Genomic DNA, 22,345 nt, shown 5'->3' on the forward strand with positions numbered 1-22,345 from the left:
TTATATTTAATCCTGTAGGAAGAGTTTATTTTGAGCATTGCATGACCTTAAAAACATCCCAGCAAACAACCCCCTAACCTGATGCCAAGGATGACAAATACTGTACTTTGTTCAAACTTGCCTTGTTTTCAGACACTTCTCACAGGTAATCATTCAGGGACATTAACTACATGCAGTGTGTTTCCTGAAATAAATCAGCATAAAATTGACAAGCCCAAGGTGTTTTTTCCGATAGGAATGTGTAAAGGAACATTAGGCTTGTCTGCTAAAGCACAGGAAAAAAAGTTCCTAATGTAATAGGTACAAATCATAGGTAGGTCAGCTTGGGGACTATTTATTATTAAAATAGCTAGATCTGTTCTCACCTTGTTCTGTCTGGCTGAGATGCTACTTAATACCTTTTTAGCAAGGATTACTTCAACATTAGAGGAATTTGGGCAACCTTATCTTTCGCATTGCTCCCATGAAACTTGATGTACCTAACACCCAATAGTGAAAAAGTGTAGACAGAGACTTCTATTCTCTAGAGCATCAAGTAACAGGTATTTCCTACATAAGCATAATTACATGGAAGGAAAAAATGTTGATGTTTTATTCATTTTCTTAAAGGTTAGCTTCTGTCACAACCCCTCCTGGGAAGTATACACAGAAAGAAAATTGCCCAAAACGAAACAAGGAGGAATTGAAACCTCTTTGCATATCAACATTCAGAGCAGGCCTGAGATACCAGAAAGAGCATCCTATCTCTTAATTTAAATTGTTTAAGTCATTTAAAGGATTCTATATTCACAGCTTTTGACTACCAAAGGAAAAGTTCTTTTCTGAGATGCTTCCAAGTTACACTACCCCAGGTTGTTATCTGAGGACCTACCTGAGCCTTGCCCAAGTACTCAGAAGAATATTGTTTTTTTCTCCAACAGTTTACCTTCATGCATTATGGGAGAATTAGTAGTACACTTGAGGACAATAGCCACTTTTTTGTGACTGTAGTACCTGAGTTTTGCAAGCCTATATTCTCCACAATGCGTGAAAATAAAATAGCCCTGCTCAACTTCAACTCCTCCAGTAGGCTTCAGCACAAAGGACAGTTTTATTCTGAATTACCCTGAAAGAATACAACTGATCTGATGTCAGTGGGATTTCACGACAGTCCAGAACGTCCAAACTAACAGAAAGCTACTTGGTGACCTGCCAAACCATCCAAGAAATCCTTTACTAAATGTACTGTTGAACATATGAGACTATTCATACGCTCAGACTAAAGGACAGGCTTTTCTGAATCAAAAGCTGACTTGAGCTACATATCTGGCGTCTTTGCTTTTTTTTAAAAAAAACAGTCTTTCTGAGATGCTTACTGATGCAGCAAATTGTCTTTACGGAGAATATTGCTTTACAGTAATCACATGTTACTTCTCTTTTCATTACTCTTTGTACAGTGCTACAGAAGCACAACTTTCATTTTGAGAGTCTAAAAAATTTTATCTTCATGTCAGATCCAAAGAGGTAAAAGCTTTCCAGGTAAGAAAAATTATCATGCTTGCTAATTATAACAATGTCAATTCCATATTTTCCTGAATGATTTACTGGGAGTTTTCCACATCAGGAGCCAACATATCTTAATAAGAAAAACAAAAAAAATCTGAATGGAGTTTTTTCCGTAACAGCATTATTTTATTTTCTTGCCTTTCTTCTTTTACTTCCTTTTAGTATTAGGGGCATAATTTCTGCAGACAAGAATGTGGAGCTAATCTGTGGGGACTGCAGCTTTTTGTTGGTACCTGGATACGACTCCATTACACTGGAGAGTCATTTTTAAGTCTTCTGCAGTCATTCTTCTAAATATCCTACCAGATCTGCCCATTCTTCAGCATTTAGAAGACTCCAAGATTTATATGCTATGCACAGATAGGTAGAAACACCTTTTCCCTGGGAACTCACAGTATTAGGAATTTCTGGTACTTGCAGATATGGTGTTTTAGTTCTGTTTTTAACAGAAGTTTACTATGTAGTTTATAATCATGCTTCCGTGTAAGACTTTTTGGATCAGACCCTCCTTTGATTAGATCTCCGAAGCAATAAGCTTCTCCAAAATGATATGCACATCTTCACATTTATCATGGAGCAAGAGGCACAGTATTTACACAAGCACTACCTAGCACAATGTAAGCATGCACTCTAACTTATCCAGTTGTGTACTTGCAGTTAAACCTTAAATGTGCATTTGGAATGTACAGAAAGATCAGATTTGTTTAAAATCTGTTGCATGTTATTTATAATTAAAGACTTTTCAGGGGAGGTAGAATTGTTTTAGTACTATTCAGGACCTACAAGCAATTGTTTTTTAGCAATAAGATCCATTTTTCAGCAACTGAGTTGTAAAATTCTTAGAGAAAAGATATGATCTTCTCTGAATAATTTAATTTTAGTCACTAAAATCAAATATATGCTCCATTACATCCACACAGCACTGCCAGAAATTACATGAATAGGAAGATGAGTTGTTCTTCTGAAACATCAAAATACATTGATTTGCACTGGATCCTTCTTTGCTTCAGTTCTCTTTTGTCTTTAAATTTACTCTCATAAGGAATCTGTGAACTTCAGAAACTGATACACTATTTTTTATGTAAAGCTCCATGCAGCTTTTAAAGTTGATTCCCTGATCTGTACGATCAGCACATCTATTCACATCTATTTTAATGGCTATGATTCACTCCCTTGACTGAAAGGTGCATCATGAATAAACTGCATCATACACTGCACCATCCCTTCAAGAACCAGGGCAGTGCTCCTCCAACAAGCTCAAAAGCTAAATGGACCACCATGAGCTCAAACAGTCCATACCGGCTAGTCCAGGACTTCCTTCTGGTGATGGGCTAGCAGGGCCTGATGATCAGCAGGCAGGACAACCCTCAGGAGGCCAGGGAATTAATTTTGAAGGTGTTTTTTCACCACCCCGCCAGCTCCTCAGCCCAGCCTGCATCCGGGGGTGGATCCTTCAAATGCACATATGAAAGATGATTCAGATTAAAAAGAAAGAAAGGGAAGTAGCGGGCAAAGGAGCCAAACAAAAGTGCTCCACAAGCAATGATTTTCAGATGGAGAGGCTGTTGTTTGGGGTTTGGGGCTGACGTGCCCGGTTGTGGGGCTGTTAACGGCAATGGCAGGGACCGCGGGGCGCACAGTGTAGCAGGTGTTTCTGGGAACACCAACCTGTTTCCGCAGACAGACTCAATGGGTTTAAAACTCTAAAAAACCCTACCAATGTTATTTCTCCATCCTGATGAAAAAAAGCCTCTGCATCGCATTTGCACATAGATGAAGTTTTCAAATTAAACAGTGGAACAAATCATTTCTGATGTAAACCTGGCACAACTTTTAACCCTGGAGGCAAGTAAGTATTAAAATTGGCAACCAAGGAAAGGGTCAACAACCTCAAATGCTGCAAATCCGTAAATTACTGAACCTGTTAAATGAGAACATGCTGTAGACTTGTCTTCATGAAAAATGCTAGGTGCTAAGTCTTTCCAGCTCAGTACAACTCTTTGTTATTATGCCGTGTTTATGATTTTTAGGCCAGTGCTCATCTCTGCTGCTAAAGTAAATGTAACTCAACACTTGCAGCTAGGCTTGAGGAAACTCTCTACACTGTGTGTGCTTCCATGCCAGAGACTGAATACCAACCTTGATTTTCTCAGACATACTGTGTGGAAGGTTATGTTGTTTAAATAACAGCTTTAGACCCAGACAGACAAAATCAAAACAAAATATATTTGTTGGGGTTTATTTTCCTGTTAGCCTAAGTAACTGGGTAATAATAAGATTCAGGAGCCAAAGCAGCAGGTTTATTTCTTGTGTTTTTTCTGCTTTTGTTGGGTAGCAAGTTGGCAGCATCGATTGTATTAGTGTTTCTGTCAGCACCCACATCAAATATGTTTCTTTATGGAAGTAATCATATTCCAACCTACATTGGACATCTAAATATACATCTTTCATCACATGCAGCTTGAAATCCAGCTACCACCTGGAGTCCTGTAGAGTTTACTTCATGAAAAGCTCAGAATAATTCTGCTCTAAATACCAAATTAAAAATTAACTAAGGTATATTTAGGCAGAGCAGTCAGCAAACCACACACTTTCCTCTTTAGGTTCCATTTCTCTTCTCTTTTGTAGTGTTAGAGCACATTCCTGTAATCCAAATTAGAACTAGATACATCCCATGTCTTTTTGGTGTTACCTTAAGCTATTTTTATTTCCCCTTGTTTCACATTTTTAGAATGCCTTAGTTGCATTGCAGACTTCTGCACTGTTTCCATGACTTGTGAATTTAAAAAGGGATTTCAGAAGGATCTTCTGGGCCTCATCTGTACTCTCTGGGTAGCATGGGACTAGAGTTCCTGCTCAAAGTTAAATTTCCTGGTGTCCGTACTGCCTCTCTTTTAATTATCTCATTCTAGGGACAAATAAACTGGCTTTCTGAGTAGGTGGGGGGAAAGGCACTGGTTCACAACGGCGCTCTGCCCCTCCAGCCTCTGTGGATGCATTTGAATGCAGCTGGCTCTACAAACCTGAAACCAAACTCAAGTACTGCTGCCAAACACTGTTTACACCCAGCCATGCAGTCTGTGCAGAAAAGTGTTCAAAAATGTAGATCTGCATCAGAAAATATGTGGGCTTCCTTTCTCCAGAAATCTAGACAACAAACTTAGAAGCAGATTTCTTACCAAGAAAGTTTCAGTGCTGCCTTATTGTTGGTGCGCAGAAAATTGAAGGAGAAATCCATCTACCAGGGTACCACATTCCTTCCCTTCTAGTCAACACTGAAGTCAGTAACCACACTTCCAGAAATACATATGTTTATATTTTAAGTTATTCATATACTTCAGAATGAGTTTCATTTCTTATTTTACTCAGAAGTTCTGACTGTTCTTATTTTTCTTACCTTTCATTATGACAACTGTAATACAAACTTCACAAAAATAGTTCAAGCAAGTTTGGGGTTTTTTTTCCTTTTTTCTTTTGGTAAATGATTGTTGTGGTTTCTGCTTGAAACAGTGTCATCTATTACTTTGAAGAATATATCTTTCTTTAGAGTACAACTATGGGTTTATGGACCTTCAAGCAACAGGAACCATTATGATAAAATTGTATTAACTCCAATATAATGTATTAATTTGGCATTGAGATCAACAGCTCCAGTAAACTGCACCTTTGCAGAAATAATCTGATTCAAAGACATTAAGCAACAAGGAAGTCACTTTATCCTTCTGTGAGTGAATCCAAAGAATGATTATGTGGACTTTTAAACGTATATTCAATAGTTCAAATTTGAATTTTGCGAGCTTCAGATTCTGGCCACAGCTCTTGTTTTGACTTTGGGTCCTTTATGAAATAGCACTGTGGGATCAGATTTCTTTTTCTTCTACAGGTAATTAGTTATGTTCAGACTCAGCTCTTTGGGCTTTAGAAAGCAGATGTCATCAAGAGAGGAAATGCTTTCTCTCTTCCATTCACATTTCAGTTATCTTCATTTGTGTAGGGCGATTAGTGCTGTCATAGTAAAAACCTCTACCATTTGCATGGGGCAGTACTGCAAAAACTATAAAAATGGAAGGAGTAGGCAGGAGCTGAAGGTGTCTTCTTTGTTTATATAAGTCTTCCAGTGACTCCTTTTGGGACACAGACTACTTTTTTTTTTCTTTTTTCTTTTTTTCCTTTTCATTTAAGTGCCTGGAGAAATTCTTGACATCGTGAAAATTTGAGCCAGTGTCACCATCTTTCATTTGCAGCCTCTTGAAATCTTATGCTGAGAACAACTGAAGTGAGTGACTTTCCTGCATTGCTAGTAGCCTGTTGCTAGCCGGGACACAAAGATGTTGCTGCTGGCTTTACTCAGCTTTCTGGCAAAGATCAGGTGTCTGCTGCTTACCATAGATGCACCTGCGGTACTGTTGAGTGTGGATGAAACATCTATGGCAGGATTAAGCTTTACTATTTCTGCCTTCGATTTCTGTAATATTTCAGTGATACAGCTTCTAACTTACTCCCAGTACTTTTCCAATAATGAGTTACAGGATGAATTTGTCCTGGTTAACCCAACTAGTCAAGGTGAGCAGACCAAAGGAGTACGCCTTCTGACATAAATTACTGATCTGCCAAGTTATATGTTGCAGCTTCAATAAAATCACTCTGAGCATCATATATACCAACATAGTAATCTGGGGTATATTTTTTACAACTCACAATAGAATATTACTGATTTTTATTCCACTGTATACAAGATTCCTATTTCATTGCAGATGCCTTTTATCCTTCAACCAGAGCAAAAATTTTATTTCATTTATCTGATATTTATTTAACCACAGCTACAAAACCCCTCCAAATTATCTCTCAGAGCAAAATATAGCTGCATTTGGGTTGTCTCCTGTTGTTTTTACTATGTCAAATTCTTTGATTCAAGCCAGTCAAAGCCATGACAAAATTGAAATTAAGACATAAATTCTGTTCTCACAAAACTCTACACTATTAAAATTTTATCTGAAGAGAAAAATTAAGCACGTGCTTAACTTTAAACATTTAAGTACATTTATTTTGCTGAACTGAGGTCTGAGGCTCCCTTGTTATAATGCACGACATAATTTAAACTAAGAATCATTGTGAATGACCTAATGCAAAAATCAATGGTGAAACCTAATATAAAGTGAGAATGTTTGAAGCTTATTTTTTTTCTATTGTTTCCTTTGAATATAATTTTACCTCTTTAGTACTGTTTTTCCTCAGTTCTCTACACCTACTATATCATAATTATAAACCCACAATTTAGAACACTAATTAAAGAACATAGTCACAGCAAGAACAGTAGATGGGTGGACACTGAGAGAGTGTTGAAGCACCAGAGAGCAAAATAATGTGTGTAAAAAAGAAACAAAAAAGAGAGAGAGAAGAGCAAAAGGAGAGGATAAAAAGAGAGGTTGCCATGTGCCAGTAAATAGAAGTAAACTGAATATGACATTCTTAGATCTTCTCTGTCAGCACTGCACCAACTTTACTGTCAAGTGGTTAAACACTATACATATTTCTTGATGTTAACCAAATTTTATATAAGCACTTGGGAAAAAATTAAGCAAGTCCTCTGAGCTGCCCCCATAAAAGTACTGTAGCATCAGTTATTGTAGAATAATAGTATATTCAAGTAACCCTGGAAAAGGCTGCTTACCAGCTAAATGGATGTGTGCAGTCCTAAGTGTAAGTACAAGTCCTCCAGGAACAGTTTTTCAGACATCATTTTACAAATGAATCTGTATCTCCTAGGGTGACATTAGATAAGCACAAGGCTGGGCAGAACCCCAGTTGCATTAAAGAGACTGAATAGACATAAGAGACTGACTACAATTTTCCTCTTGTAAGGTCAAGAACCAAAATGGTTGTAGATATCCAATATAGCTTAATCACTATAAACAACACAGGTATTGTTAATTAATTCTGATGAAAAAAGTACTGTCATGTATCTTGAAGACCACTTGTTCTGAAATTTTATTCATATACCCAGATATTTGTATTCAGGTACATTGGTTTACTAACGTGGGATCAGACTGCTGGATCATGCTATCTGGTAAATTGAAATACAAAATTATGATGAAGAGACATGCTGCCCACTTCTCAGGAGATAAAAGAATAAAACCATTTGATTATATTTGATTTCAAGCCTTCCCTTAACCAGTTCAAAGCCCTATATTAGATGTCCATGTAATCCAGAGGATTTCAGCTCTGTCTTGGTTCCATGTGAGATTTAGAGGAGGGAAATGAGCATTTTGTTACATTATAAGTGCCTGGGGAAATACCTAAAAGCAAACACAATGGTACATAAGGTAGAAACAACAGATGCCTGTTCATACTCAACAAAGTCAAGTGGCAGGCAGCATAGAAACCTCTATGTCATGCTTTTGAAGTCTCCAAAACAATTTTGGAGTGACTATCACAAATTTATTAGAAATAATTAGATGAAACAGCATTGAAAAAGATTCAACAGTATTGAAGATTTGGATTAGCAGCCTCACCAAGTGCTAGATTAGTCAGCTAAGAGAGCCCTTACAACCACTTCCCTAAGTCTAAGGTTGCTTTAAAATACTGGTGCAGCTTAAATAACAATAACACTTTCATTGCAGTTGTGTCCTTAGCTGAATTTAAAGCTAGAGGTCCTTTTACACAGAGCATTTTTATTCTTGCCCCATTTTCTTTTAGAAGATTGATGAGTAAATTCCCTTTAGGGCAATGACATCTATAGGTTGGCTGCAGTAATAGATCTTATTGTGGTTTATTCTAAATAAACCATATAGTACTAAGCTTCCCAATGCCAAACCAAACAGAGGAGACCCTGGTAATGAAACGACAATCCTTCTTAGTGACACGCAGCATCATCCATACTGCACTGACACATTTGTGCTCATTTTACAAGAGTGGAGATGATCTGTGGTAAGTGATGATTCTGAGCCCCAGAAGTTCTGATGCCCAATTTGTGAGCTGTTATAGAGGCCTTTCAAAAGTGCCAAGTATCCATTTCCTGAAAAACAGCTGCTTTGAATATGCTTGAAGTTGAGGAGCCAAAATCATGTCTTGAAACTTGAGGCAGCAACATGTTATTTAGCTTCTAATGGGGAATGTCAAAGAAAAAGTTTATGCAATCTTTTTACACAAATATTGGGAATAGACTTTTTTCATATGTTGAGCTTGGCAATGGAGAGCACATAAAACAGATAGAAATTAGCAAAACAAACTTGATTTACTCATATAAACTGTACCATGGTGAGGGACACATCTGAGAAAATGCTGTATGGCTCTGTAGTATTACCATGCTCTTTGAAGGAGATACTGAGGAACTCTATTTGAAATTAAATGTTTGTTTTTCAGACTTGTTTGTGGATCAGATGTTTTAATTCCTTATCTTTGGATTATTCATTGGCAACCAATGTGAAACCTGAAGAACATTTTTGATTGAGCATTTGGCACTCTCAGTATGTGTTGCCTCCTGGTTACATGCAAACATCTCAAAAAATCAGAATCCTCCTGCTTGCATTCACAATCCCAAGTTTAATTGCTGTAACTGTTCTGCAACTGTTCCTTAAAATGGTTTGTTTTGACTAATGTTCATTGCCTAGCTCTTATTCCCATGGTATGAAATAACTCAGTTGTCCCAAATATGAAAGAAATCAGTGATAGAAAGTGAGGGAGATAAAATACCCTCCATCAATTTAGGTGACAGGTTTCTACAATAACAATCGAAGTCCAAGGGTCACATTCACCAGTGCTTGCACAGGAAATCACATCCTACAACCGCAAGGATAGATTCATCCCAGAGAGGTGATTGACTTGTAACTGCACTCCCTCCCCTTTCCCTTTTACCCTTCTTTTCCCACTTAAGAGTACGTGCTTGCCTCAGATGAAAGAACATAGAGAACTGATGTGTCCTCTGGCAGCTTTCAGTGTGACTACCTCCTCTCTCTGCTAGGACAGCAGCAGCTTCTTAGCTGAATGTGTGCCAACATTGTTTCTTCCTTTTTCCCTTCTATGTTTTCCTCTGTTTTGAGACTCTGTTTGTGAGTATCACCCTGGGTAGCTGCTGGAAAAGTGAAGCATCCCATGAAATAGCTTTGCTGTAACAATTAATGACAATTCTTTCATCCAGAGTTCTTCAAATCTGCAAGTAAAGTAGCATAATTTGGAATCAGGATCCTTTCTTTTTTATTTTTCCCTCTCCTTCCATTGTGCTTTATTGACAGGTGAAAGGCTAATTTAATCTCGAGTGTTCCATGTCCACCCCAACTGTTCCATTTCAATAAATAACCTTGCTGTGAATACATTTTAATTAGTGATTCGATACATGGAATTGCAGAGTTATAATATGGTAGGCGTGAAGATCTATTGAAATAGTATAAAAAAGGCATAATTATTTTCAAAAGCTCTATTGGAATAATGCAGGTAAAAAATTCCCTGCTGATGTCTGTTTTCTGTGTCCAATGTATCATTAGCACTTCACATTCTCTCTGAATTTGTGAAAGGTTAGATGCCTAGACCTCAGGTTTTACAAGATATCCCACAGATTTGGAAACCTTTTTCATTCTTCATTTGGTGTTGCTAGCTGAGAACCTCGTAATGAAGACAAGATTTTGACTTCATTTGAAATTAGATTGAAAGTTATCACAAAGAAAAATAGGAACACCACCATGAGATTCAGAAGGATTTTCATAAATTTCATACATTTCAGAACTGTATCAAAGACAGCAAATAAGGTGCTGTGCTTCAGTCTAAAAGAATGTAATATAAAATTAAAGGAGGTTAAATCAGACAGTAGTTACATTCTGCTAGGAATGCTGCTCAAAATATACAGCTATTTCTCTAAGGACATGCACTGTGGCATGCAACAACATGGACAATAAAGGCCAAATAGTTTTTTAAACACTAAGTTAGACAGCATTTGATGTGGGAGCTCCCTTGAAGGGCCTTTTTTTGCAAAATTACTGTGTTTAAGAAAAATGTCAGGAATTCACTGGCATGTCAATGAAAACAAGAAAGTGTTCTTAAAACGTAGGCAATTTACACCTACTTACAGAGACTACAGTTAAGAAACGCGTATGCATAAGCTGTCATATCTGCTCCCTTCAACTCCCTCATAAAGTTGATGTGGACATGTTGGCAAGTTTTCTGACCTGCACATAGTCTGAACGAGTAGGCTGCATTCAGCTGTCATATGTACTAGCATCTGAGTGAGACTTTTCAGCCAAGGGAACATCGATCTGCAAGTAGAAGAGAAGAGCAGCAGCCTGCGCTCAGGGGACAAGGGACCAGGGGACTGTGACTGTCAAGGGATGCAAGTTCTTCACGATGCTCAGTGTCCCCACGGAAAGAGAGCAATGCAGTTTCTCCAGTTGGCTCCCGATTTCTGTCAAAAGCATGACAGTGGGAACAACCATCATGATCATATCTGTGCTCCCTTTGCTTTTGTCCTCAGTCTAGGATTTAAGAGAGGATGTAGCTGCAAAACTTGGATCCAGTCCATGCCTTAATTCAGACCCTTCTCTGACACAAATACCAAAGTCTCAATCAGCCATAGAGCATGATTGTAGCTCGGATGGGGAAATTTCATTTCTATGCAGCTAGTGTGCAGCTGTTGTGCTGTAGAGGGAGCATTACAGTCCTAAGGCTCAGCAATGGGCTTAAGTGGCAGCTGCCACTTAATGTAGTGCGGTAGCATCATACATAATTTGGCTGACTGTAATATGTTTTAGCCAGTGGCACGGTTGTTATATCACAGAGAAGAGATATTATGTTGATAGCTTTAGCAGATAGTCAATGAGGAGAGAAAAGCTTATGGTCTCAAAACAAATTCATAGGAAAAGCAGCTAAATGGGAGAGTTGATATTTCATTTGAAATTTTATTAGTTCAGAAAGTAAGACTTTTAAAAACCTTGGAAAATTACAGATTACAAAAGCAATTTACTGAATCTGCCATGCCTTTAAGTGTGTATCTTGTTGAAAAGGTTGACAATGTCTTTGCTTAGGCATCCTGTTGCAATGTAGACCTGGCATCTGCTTTATTCATCTCTCATTGGTATTCTATTATTTCACAGTCGCTCCTGACCACTTCTTAAATTTCTTAAATCTTAAACATCAGCATCTCCAAATGAGAGGAGTCTGGCTTTCAGAGAGAAGCAGTTTACTTACACGTAGCCTCCTCAGGCAAGGGCATCAGTACCCCTCCCTATGGCAGTATATTGTTGCTATTAATTACGTATACGTTGCTCTAAGCAGGAAGGCTTTTTCATCAAGAGCACCAAACAAATAGCAGTTTTGTTTCCAGAGAAGCCTCAAGATATAATTATATAGAGAGGGTATCATGGGATCACCACTCTGAATTCATCAGTAATAGGGGTTTGGGTAGAGAGGGAGGAAGCTTGGAATATGTGAACTGAAAATTCAGAAGATAGTTGGGTCGCCTGAAAAACACCAGCCCTACAACCTAGTGTCAGGAGCAGGGGAGAAGAAAAAAAATTAGGAGCCCTAAATATGAATGTTTAGACAGTGATGAAAGAAATTAAGTCTGATATGTGTTTGTCTGGGCTTTTCTGTGGAATGCGTGGGAGGAAAGCTGAGAAAACTGCATAAACTTGTGAGGAATGCATGATAAAGTAATAAGCCAGTAGAGAGGTTTAAGGTCTAGGGAGAGCTGGATAAAAAGATAAGATATAAAGGTAACAGCATGAGGACCTCAACAATTTTGTATTGTATGTATTCTTGACTATCTAATTTTTTAAAAGGGCAAGAAGTATATTGGTGTTGCGAAGTGGAATAGAAAGTGTGGTATGTTTTGTGCAGATAAAGCTTAGAAAGCGTTGTGTATGTATCACCAAGGAAGACAAAGCACAAAAGAAAGTTCTTCTGGGAAAAATAAAGACTGAAATCAAGAAATAAAACAGGAAATAACGTTTATCCACACCTGCTGCCTTGCAGTTGCTGGAAATTGAACATCAAGGATGTGTCTGTTTGAACCAGACAAATAATCATTGTTTAGTGAAAAGTCTGGAAAGTGCAAGGAGATCAGCATCTCTGGGGCATATCCTCTGTTCTCCCCTGGTAAGCAGTTCTTCACTTTTCCCAGATATGGCAATCTTAGGAATAGACAAGCAGGAGAAGTGTTTAGCCCATTTATACTGCTGAAATCTGAATGGGCATCCATATTTCTTAACCCCCAGAAGCAAGGTTTCTGTTAATCCCTTGGGAAGGGAGGACACTGACACTCAAAGCATTGATTAACCCCTGAGATTATATTTCCAAGTAGTATTGTGGAAGAGTTTTGTTTGTTGTATGAGATTGCTGTAGCTGATCAGAGTCATGAAAAGAAAATACTCTCTTGTGAAGTTCCCAGATCTGTTTATTTAACAGGAGGTGTTGGAAGAGTGTAGAAGAGAACAGGAGAAAAACACGGGAGGCATTTCTTCTTAGCAGACACAGGTGGGAAGGATGCACATAATCCACCTCCATAGATATAGAGCAAGTTTGCACAGAGATATGGAATAGTAATTTCACAATTACTGTGCAAACTTGCTGCTGAAAATGGGGGCAAGTCTTTAAGCTGTAACCTATATAGCCAGGGCAGTACAGATCTAAACTACAAGAGGGCTAAGCACTTTGCCCCCCGAGCTATAGGGATATTCACACTTCCATACTACAGCGCACATGCTCCACAAAGCCACACAAGAAGAGGCAACAAGAGGAACAAACCCTCTTTTGCCCACCTCTCACTCTCTTCCCCATTTAGCTCACTGTGCATATTAGAGTAAAAGAGAGAGACCAGGTTGTATTCCTGTCGGACTTCCACAAAGATTTGCAAAGAGGAGCAAGTACCTGAGACTGCACACCAGTCTTGGTTCAAAGCTCACTCTGGTCCTATATAACTACTTCCCTTTGCCTTGCACCTCGTAAATGAAATAAGTAGATGATGGTTCTGTGTGTGAGTGCAGGAAAAGCAGATCAGTAAGGTACTCTGTACATTAGCACAGCTTTACTTTTTGGGTCCCCAAATTAGGATGCAGAAGATGAATACAGTGTCTGCCTTAGCCAAATGTAAAGGGAACTTTTTTGCATATTTTTGATATGTGATCTTATCAGCAGACAGCTTTTTCTTTTCAGTACAATAAATCCTTGTAATTCCATAACACAAAAATCTGACAGTACAGAAAGTAATCTTTACGATTGCTAAAAGTCTTTGCACAGCACACATTGTAGCTTCCGATAATTATTTATTACTGGCGTTAACATTACTGAGTGTTTAATGTACTTATGGTCAGTGGGCAGAAAATAAGCAATACCTGCTGACAACAGTGAGAACGAACTTCTTCGAATGGCAAGCGACTTTTTAAAGTTCTTGTCAGTCTGTAATATTTTCCCCCTCCATGCAAGAGAGTATTAAAAAACTTTGGATATATAAATCAGAGTAGGATGAGCTCACTCCTGTGCCAAGAGGAAGCCAAATGAATCCTCTGGATGTTAGAACTGGAAGGAGCCTCCTAGATCATCCTGTTCTGCCTCCCTTCCCATAGCTATTAGCAACGGCTGGTGCCACAAGGGCAGAATCTTAACTAGTGGCAGTGCAAACCCACCGCAGGGCTCTCCCTGCTGGTGGCTCATCGGTTTGTTTCCTACCAGGTATTTACTAGAACTTTACTCTTCTGCACTTTTCTATCTCCTCATGTCCCACATATAATATTCGCATCATCACCTCTGCACTGATGGTGCTGTAACAATTGTCTCCAGCTAATTTTTGCGTTGTTGGACTGACCTTACCTTAAGACTATCTTTTCTTTTTCTTTGCTAATGTGTAACACGATTTTTTCTTTTTCTAGCTTCAGTCCATTGTATCTGTTAAGTATTTAGTAATTCCTGACCATCGTTATTGTTATTGGAGGTAGGTATTTATAGACTAGCATGTTTCCCTATGGAGGTGTGGAAGTGATGGCTGCGTGATAAATGACAAAGCCGCACGAGGAACTGAGGAATCCGGCAGGAAGAGACTTTCAAAAGCACGAAGTGGGATTAGTGTTCCCCAGTGTAAAAATGTGTGCATGTGTGCGCACGGTGGGGTATAAAGAAGGAAAGAGAGAGAGACAGGATTTTCAATGTGACTAATATCCCCCTCTGAGAAATGGTTCTGTTAAGGTGTTTTGAGAGAAGTGAGATATATCTATCTGAATGCACTTTTCTTCAGAAACAATCAGTCTAGAGATTAAATAAGGCACGTTCGGCAGTCCTATCCGCCTCCCTGCCATGAGGCATCGCATAGTACCGCTTCACGTTTTCCGCAAGGCACTGTGCAAGCCTAAGGTGTAGGGCTGCCTCTGCCTGTCCCCGTGACGGCCAGAGCCGGCTCGTCGGGACCTGCGTCCGTCCGCCCCTAACTCTTGGTCAGCTCACATGCTTCAGCGGTTTACTACCATTCCCACTTCCAGGGAATTCATTATTTCTCCACTGACTCTCCGTCTTTCTTTTTTAATATTACCTTTATTGTCCGTAAGTGGATTATTGACAATGTGTCCTTGAAAGGAATCTACCATTACAATTTTATACTCATAGTTAACTGCATTTCCTCAACGCTCTTTCTTTCCCAGATTTCCTACCTCGCCAATATACTCATTAAAACTTTTGAATCTCTCTAGACTCTTTGCATAGTATTAAGATTTCCTGTTTTCTAAACTCTAGAGTACTAGCCAAACTCTCTTATGATGCATAATCTGAATGCAGACTATTTTTTCCTATTATGTATTTTTTTACTGAGAATTTGATCTGTTTTCGTCTATATTAAAAAGTACAACAGCTATTATTGTTACCAGCAGCTACAATATGCTTCTATCCTGAATGAACTAATGTTAATACTGGTGGTATAAGCTTAGTAAAAGAAATTTTACTTGGAAAGTATTGGAAAAATAAAAGTGGTCCAGCTGGGCTAGCTGATTCCACAGACTGGCTGGTTTAAATACTGTTTTCTGTTTATCCACCATAAAAACTTTCTTAAGATGGCCCCACATTTGCTTTCGGTTTAGATCAGGATTGCTTTTTCAAAAAAGGCCATTTTTTTCCCCCCTATAGTTCAAAGTACCATAAAGTAGGTGCAGAGATGGTAACACAGCAACCACAGAAAAGTAAGTTTAAACATTCAGAAAATTAGCCTTTTGCTTTCTAATAGCAGAGCTTTCATGTTCATATCTTCTTGCTGGGCTTGAAGCACCTGTTCCCATTTCCGCTGATTTTGTTTGCTTCATTCCTGCAGCACAGAAAGCTATGTGACAGTTTGGAATTACAATTAAGTGTGCCTGTTTTCCGTGAATATTCACTGGTCATCTGCAAACTGTGGATCAGATTTTTGAATGCTGAGGAGTTCGTGTGGCCTTTAAATGACAGTAGCATTTCCTTGAAATGGAAGTTTTCCTTGGTGTGAAACAGAACTGGTTCCCAGGATGGGCATAAGAAAAAAAAAAAAAAAAAAAAAACCACTTTTGGCTGCTGACTCAGGAAAATTTTAGTGATCACATCAAATAAATCCAAGTAATAACCACCGTAATTTTTAAAATCCCTTTAAGGCTATGTATCCTGCCTGCACAGTAACGCGGACTCTGTCAGGACAGTAGAGGCTGAGAGTTCAGTGTTTTCTACCTTGGCACATCACTGACTTTTCTTGTTAACCTGAACTGAGCTCAAGGGTGTGACTTGCCCCAAATGTGCGTCTTTGTTTTACAATTTCTAAGCATCTGGAAAAGTGGATATACTGGCTTCTTTAATAGCACTTCTTTCTAGTAATGTCTTCTCTGCATATGTGCATATAGCCACATAACAAGAAAAGCAGTGAAGAACAATTAGCGAAGACGTTTAACTGTTTTAAAAATATCTTTGTTCAGTTATACCTTTATCCTTTTGCAACCACTATTATCTTTTTAATTAGGCTAAATTTTCCTGCTGATACATTAACTGCAACAGACACAAAAGGTCTTCTAATCATGGAGAGTATACCATACCACATGCACCTCTAACTGAGATTGATCCTGAAATCAAACCACTCCTGCCAAATTGTAATCGCGTATCCCTCTCCGCTGTCAATGTGCTTTTCTTTGGTCAGTTTACCTGTATTTTGCTCCGTTCTTCCTTCTGAGCTGTGAGCCTCCCAAACATATGCTAGAAGGCTCCTAAACATATCCTGGAAAAGCTAGTTCTGAATATCCCTCTGCAGGTCTTGGAACAGCCTTGGCTCCTTGCAGAGACATTTAAAGCATCCTGGTGCATCTGTGTTTAAATCATGTGATTTCTGGCCTCCTCTGTGCTCCCTGCTAATGAGGCAGCTCGTAAGGCGGCAGGGACTCGCTTGCGGAAGCTGGATCTCTGTCAGACACGGTGCGGTGCCTGCGAAAGGCAAAGACGAGGACAGAAAGAAAGGAAGTGACTGAACAGACCTACTCGCCACCAGCTCGATAGCTTCGCTTGTCTGCGGCCCGGAAGGCTTCCAGCTGCCAGGAGTCTGGACACGCGGCTCCAGAGGAGGCGGCCTGCGGTGCTTGACCCGGCGCGATCTCCCGGCCCCGCGGAGCGGAGGGCGCACGGGCCCCTCCGGCCTCGGTGCCGCCGCGGGTCCCGCGCAGGCGTGCACCTCGCTCGCTTCTTCCGCCAGGGCTGCCAGGCAGGAAGAGGAACGTCTGGAGCACTCCAGAATGAGCCTCTGCCTTCCTTGTTCGCACTCAGGCAGTATGAAACTACTCCCATATTTTTAATCCTGATTTTATTTTTTATCTCGCATCCTGTGTAAATATTAAGTTTTTCCTCTGATTTTTCCAGCGCCAAATTTCCATGAACAACAAATCAAAATGAGAGGTTCTTAAACAAGTTTTATCCAGTTATTGCAAAGGAAAAAACTACTATGACTTTAAAAAAAAATCTCTTAACTTCAGCAAATCTTTTGCACAACTAAGATTCTAGTACACATATTACTATATCATTTTTTATTGCTAACTAAATATCTCTTTCAATTTCATCCCGACCTTCCAACTATAACTCTCCTGGAAGCATTTCAGTTGTTGAAGAGCTACAGTACTTCACAGCAAGGCATGCAAAGCCTTGAAAAATGTGAAGCCTTATAACGGACTTCAAATTCTTAAATCCGTGTTACCGTAGGGTTAGCCAAAGCCCAGAAGTTATACTAATCGACTATAGTTATGCAGAGCAGAGCTTGTAAAAGATACCAATATCCTTACTCCTCAGCTCATTCATATCTAATAGAATCCATCGTATGGTAGATAGATCCACTGACATAATTAATAGTGTATTTATGACTTACATGATTTTTCAATACATGCTATTGACAGGTCTTCATTTTCCATGTCCTTTTCCTATTAGAATGTCATTACTGATGACATACTAACAGTAAAATAGTAACAGCAGTAACGATAAAAAGAACAACATTGTTAGGAAGTCCTTGATTACTGAATAATGTGCTGCTAAAAAATTCAGATGTTTATTTCAAACGCAAATTAGGCAGCAGAGCTTGTAGTTGCTCTGTAGTTAAAGCAGGAGCTTCCGATTATAGGATTTTTTTTTCAAATAAGTCCATCTTGGAAAAAAAGAATATGCTTTGGGGGATATATGTGGCAGTTTAGTAAAATCTACATTCTCTCAGAAAAAAAAACAGTTTTATGCATTATTTAGTCCTCAGGATTTTCTCATAGATCATCATATTTTACAGCTACCTCCTTGAGGATGGAGAAAGTTAAGAGGTTCGTAAAGTAATTACAAGAAAGCCTAAAGAAGGAAGAAGAAGAAATTTAACAAGAATCTGCTAAAGCAGAATTTGAGGCAGAAAAAAAACAGCAGAAGCACTTTCTTATTTGTCACACATTTACCAAACCAGGAGAGATTTCATATTTCATAAATTATTTGTTCTTCTTCCCTCACATAACTAATGCTGCAACTACCTGTTGCTCAGCGTAGTTTAAATTTCCGACAACAGTATGTTCAAATCCAGTGCAACTGGATGCAATTCCAATAGTGGCATGGTATTTGAACACCAGGCCTGAACTTGGCTCTAAATAGAAGTTATATTTTCAAAGCAAATACTAACCTTCCTTTTTTTTCTCTCATGTTCTTTTTCAGTAGCCTGTGAGGCATCATATGTGACCACGAAAACACAGCATTCTAAAAAGTGCCAAACAAATTTTCTGGAGTTAATTTTTGAACTGTTATTGTTTAATCTAATACAATTGTTTAATCTAATTCTTGTAGTTCCTAACTGGAAATATTCATTTTCAGTTAAAAATGATGAAATTATTTAATCAGCGTTTGACAGATATGATGTAATATTGTACACAAATATTGCATTGTTATACTATGCTAAATAAGTATAATATAGATCAATGGATATAAATGCACCTGAATGTTAACACATTTTTAAATAATCCTTGAACATGCAAAATAATGAGCCAAAAATCCTAGAGAAGTGCAGAAAACACAGCGTCCCTAATACTCAATTAGTTAAGATGAAAACCATCATTTACGGAACGTACACCTCATATTAAGTGCAAACTTCCTGTAATTCTCCTCTTTCGTTGAAAGTACCTGTTTCCAGAACCTGCCTAGCACTTGCTCTTTCTGACTTATTCCAGATCCCTGAACTCGCGAAGGGGGGTAAATGAGGCATATGACTCTGCAGAGACGGCGCTGGCTGCCAGCGCACATGGCCATGGCAGCAAGGGGGGGGTCACACATGGAGCCCCTGCAGCTGCAGCTGGATTCCCAGGTGGAGATCCAGGCTTCAGATAAGAGATCTGGATGGAAAAATTATTCCGAATGAAACATACATGTGCATTTTTAAGCCACTTTGTTCAATAGTTCAGACGCAAGTTCTGGATAAGGAGGTGGGTCACTCTTGATTGTACCTCGGGGTGCCTCCATCCCAACTGTTAGGAACAGTACTAGTCTTGGCATTTGACAGAGTAGAAGGACATGATTCCTTGGACTTCAGAGCTGTTATATGAAGAAAAAAAGTAAGAAAAAATGCTGGAACGAGCAATTTGATAGCATCATTTGTCATATTGATTGTCACATTTCCTTCATTTCTCTGAGGATACAGAAGCGGGAATGCAGAGGGATCCAGCTCACCTTATTCTTTTGTTGTCATAATTAAATTTCTGCAGTAGATACCTTAGAATCTCTTTTATTCAGTGTTGCTGGATAACATTAGTATTTATTAAGAGCTTCCCGTATAATTTTTCCTAGTTATGAGATTTTGACACTTTCTGGTGGAAGTTACCTCAGTCTTACAGCTTTCTCTGTAACTGGCAGTAAACTGTTCTTGTACCTGCCAATGCCTTTGCATCTTGACAGCATTTGAAGTGCCATACACGAAGGCCTCCGTGCCCTCGATGAGCTCCACCTCTGTGCAAACAACTGTCATGCGACGTTTTACATTCATCCTGCAGCTTCTGTCTGTCTTCCAAGTCTCCTCCTTCTCCCACCCCATTGCTTGGCCTGGGCAGCCCATGACAGCCATCCTGGACCTGCTTTTCTTCATACACTCTCGCAAAGGATTTCAGATGTAGCGCTTCGTTGACACAACCAGATCATTACAGACAAAAGGCTCAAACAGCAGTTCTCATAGCTACAACAAGTTATCAGGCTCTATATCCAACTAGCTCATATCACATATATCTGAAATATATGTTTTATATATATTTATATAGCTATAGATATATGTTTATATATATCTAAAATTTATGTTTTCCTTTGTTTTGCTGTGGTTCTTGGGTAGACAGAAAGAGGCTTTCACATCTCTACAGGAGCACTGAAACATATGCAGTGAGCATTAGAGCTATTTACCTGTACCCGTTCCCCTTGGCTGCTCTTCTGTCCTACTCCCTGAAGAACTCTGGGATGACTGCAACGAGAAAAAGTGGCATAAGCCTCCCTGGACCACTTGTATTGCTGCACTGTTACTGAAACAAGTAGTGCCCCTGACTTAAGCCTTGCTGACTGAACTCCAGTGTGAGTATAGGTTTACAGTTAGGCGTATCATTGGTATTGCTATCGGAATATAGTTGTAAAACAACATGTAACTGTTGCTGCATTTAAGTAATTAGATAACGGGAGAAAAACACATTTTTGTTCACATTTAGTTAAGCAATTTGCAGTAGTCATAAATTCTGATATCTGTGTTTACATCTGAGAAGCATATGTCTTCTTGAAGGGTTCTTTGGAGGAAAATCCAAGCCAGGGACCCAGGGTGTGTATCCCATCATGTAGCTCAGCAGTATCGTATATCCATGTTGAGTTGAGAGCCAAGGATGCACCACCCTCTGTGTACTGCGAGCTCAACTGGAAGGAAACTCAAGAGCACACAGATGGGGAAGCAATCCAGAAAGCTCCGAAAGGATTTTCTTTCTGGATGTTGAATAGACTATGAGGTGAGGCTTACTCACCTCAGATGTTAGACTCAGCAGAGTATCACTCTTAGAAGGAGCTACATGGTGGTATTAATAGAAGCAATGAAACCTAGCCAAGAGTGAGCTATGCACATTTCAAAGATGACATCTCATTCTTGGTCTAAAACCAGTTAAGTGCAGTTAATTGCAAGAATAGATCCTTACGTTTTAGGCATATTTTTCTCATTAAATAAACTTCATTTTTTAATAAAGCTTTGAAGGTAATCAGTATGCTATTCAGAGCAATAAATATTACTGTTTAAGTCAGAGGTTCTTCATCGATACATCGGCCAATTTGGTTTCAGTGGACATCTGGGAATGTACCGCCTTTTGTGACTTAATCACAGCCACCTCAGAACTGACTGAACCATTTAAAGACATTTCTAAAGGATTCTTCTTTGTACGGATTTTAGTGCCATTGCTTAAAACAATGTTTTTTAATACTTAATACCTTTTAATTGTGGGCATTTAACTGCCAGGCCCTCCCTCCTCTGTGGCAGAAGCTTACTAACTATAATTACTTACTTACACTTACTTACTCCAGTAACTATATAAGAACTTAGAGCCCCATATCCTCCTTTTTGTTGTATGTCTAGTGTAGACAATGTTAATAACTCATCGTGACACTCTCTTCAGTAGTCCTCATGAAGCAGGTAAATAAGGGTAGAAGAGAAAGTTAATATATGAGGTTATTCTAACGGAGCATGAATCTTTCAGTGTTTCAACTATCCCAGAAGGCTGAGAAAGATTTAAGTCCAGGGCCTTGTGCTGACAACATATCAAAACCAGAAAAGCACAAGAATAAATTAAAACATTATGATAAGCTCAACCATGCATTTCACAGGAAAAAATACCAGATACAGTTTAGAAATTCAGATAATTTCACTGTATCCAAGACATATATCTATTTACAAATCCTATTCCCAGGACTGACAACACATCCCTGTGTACATTTTCTTATGAGTTTGTTCAACCAACTTTAATAAAAGAGAGTGCTTACTGTGACTCAGTCTCTGAACAGAAAATTGTAAGCCAACACGTGACAGTTTATCCTTTATAATCTACAGTTAAAGAATCTAGAGAATTAATTTCCCTCACCTTTAATGAGATTCTGTTAGGTGGTTTTGTGTGCATTATTGTGTGTATTAGTCATAGCTTGACTGAAGGGAAATGCAGCATCAAATTTAGTGTAACAGCAATTTTCCTGAAAGTATATTAACACAGATGAATTGTGAGATACCTAATTCATTGCTTAAACCAATCTTTTATACAATATTGCCCTCTATGGGAGCACAAGATGTAACTTGGTTTTATGTTGCTGGCTTTATGCCATACTACAT

The sequence above is a fragment of the Rhea pennata genome, chromosome 4 (assembly GCF_028389875.1).
Source record: "Rhea pennata isolate bPtePen1 chromosome 4, bPtePen1.pri, whole genome shotgun sequence".
Taxonomy (NCBI): domain Eukaryota; kingdom Metazoa; phylum Chordata; class Aves; order Rheiformes; family Rheidae; genus Rhea; species Rhea pennata.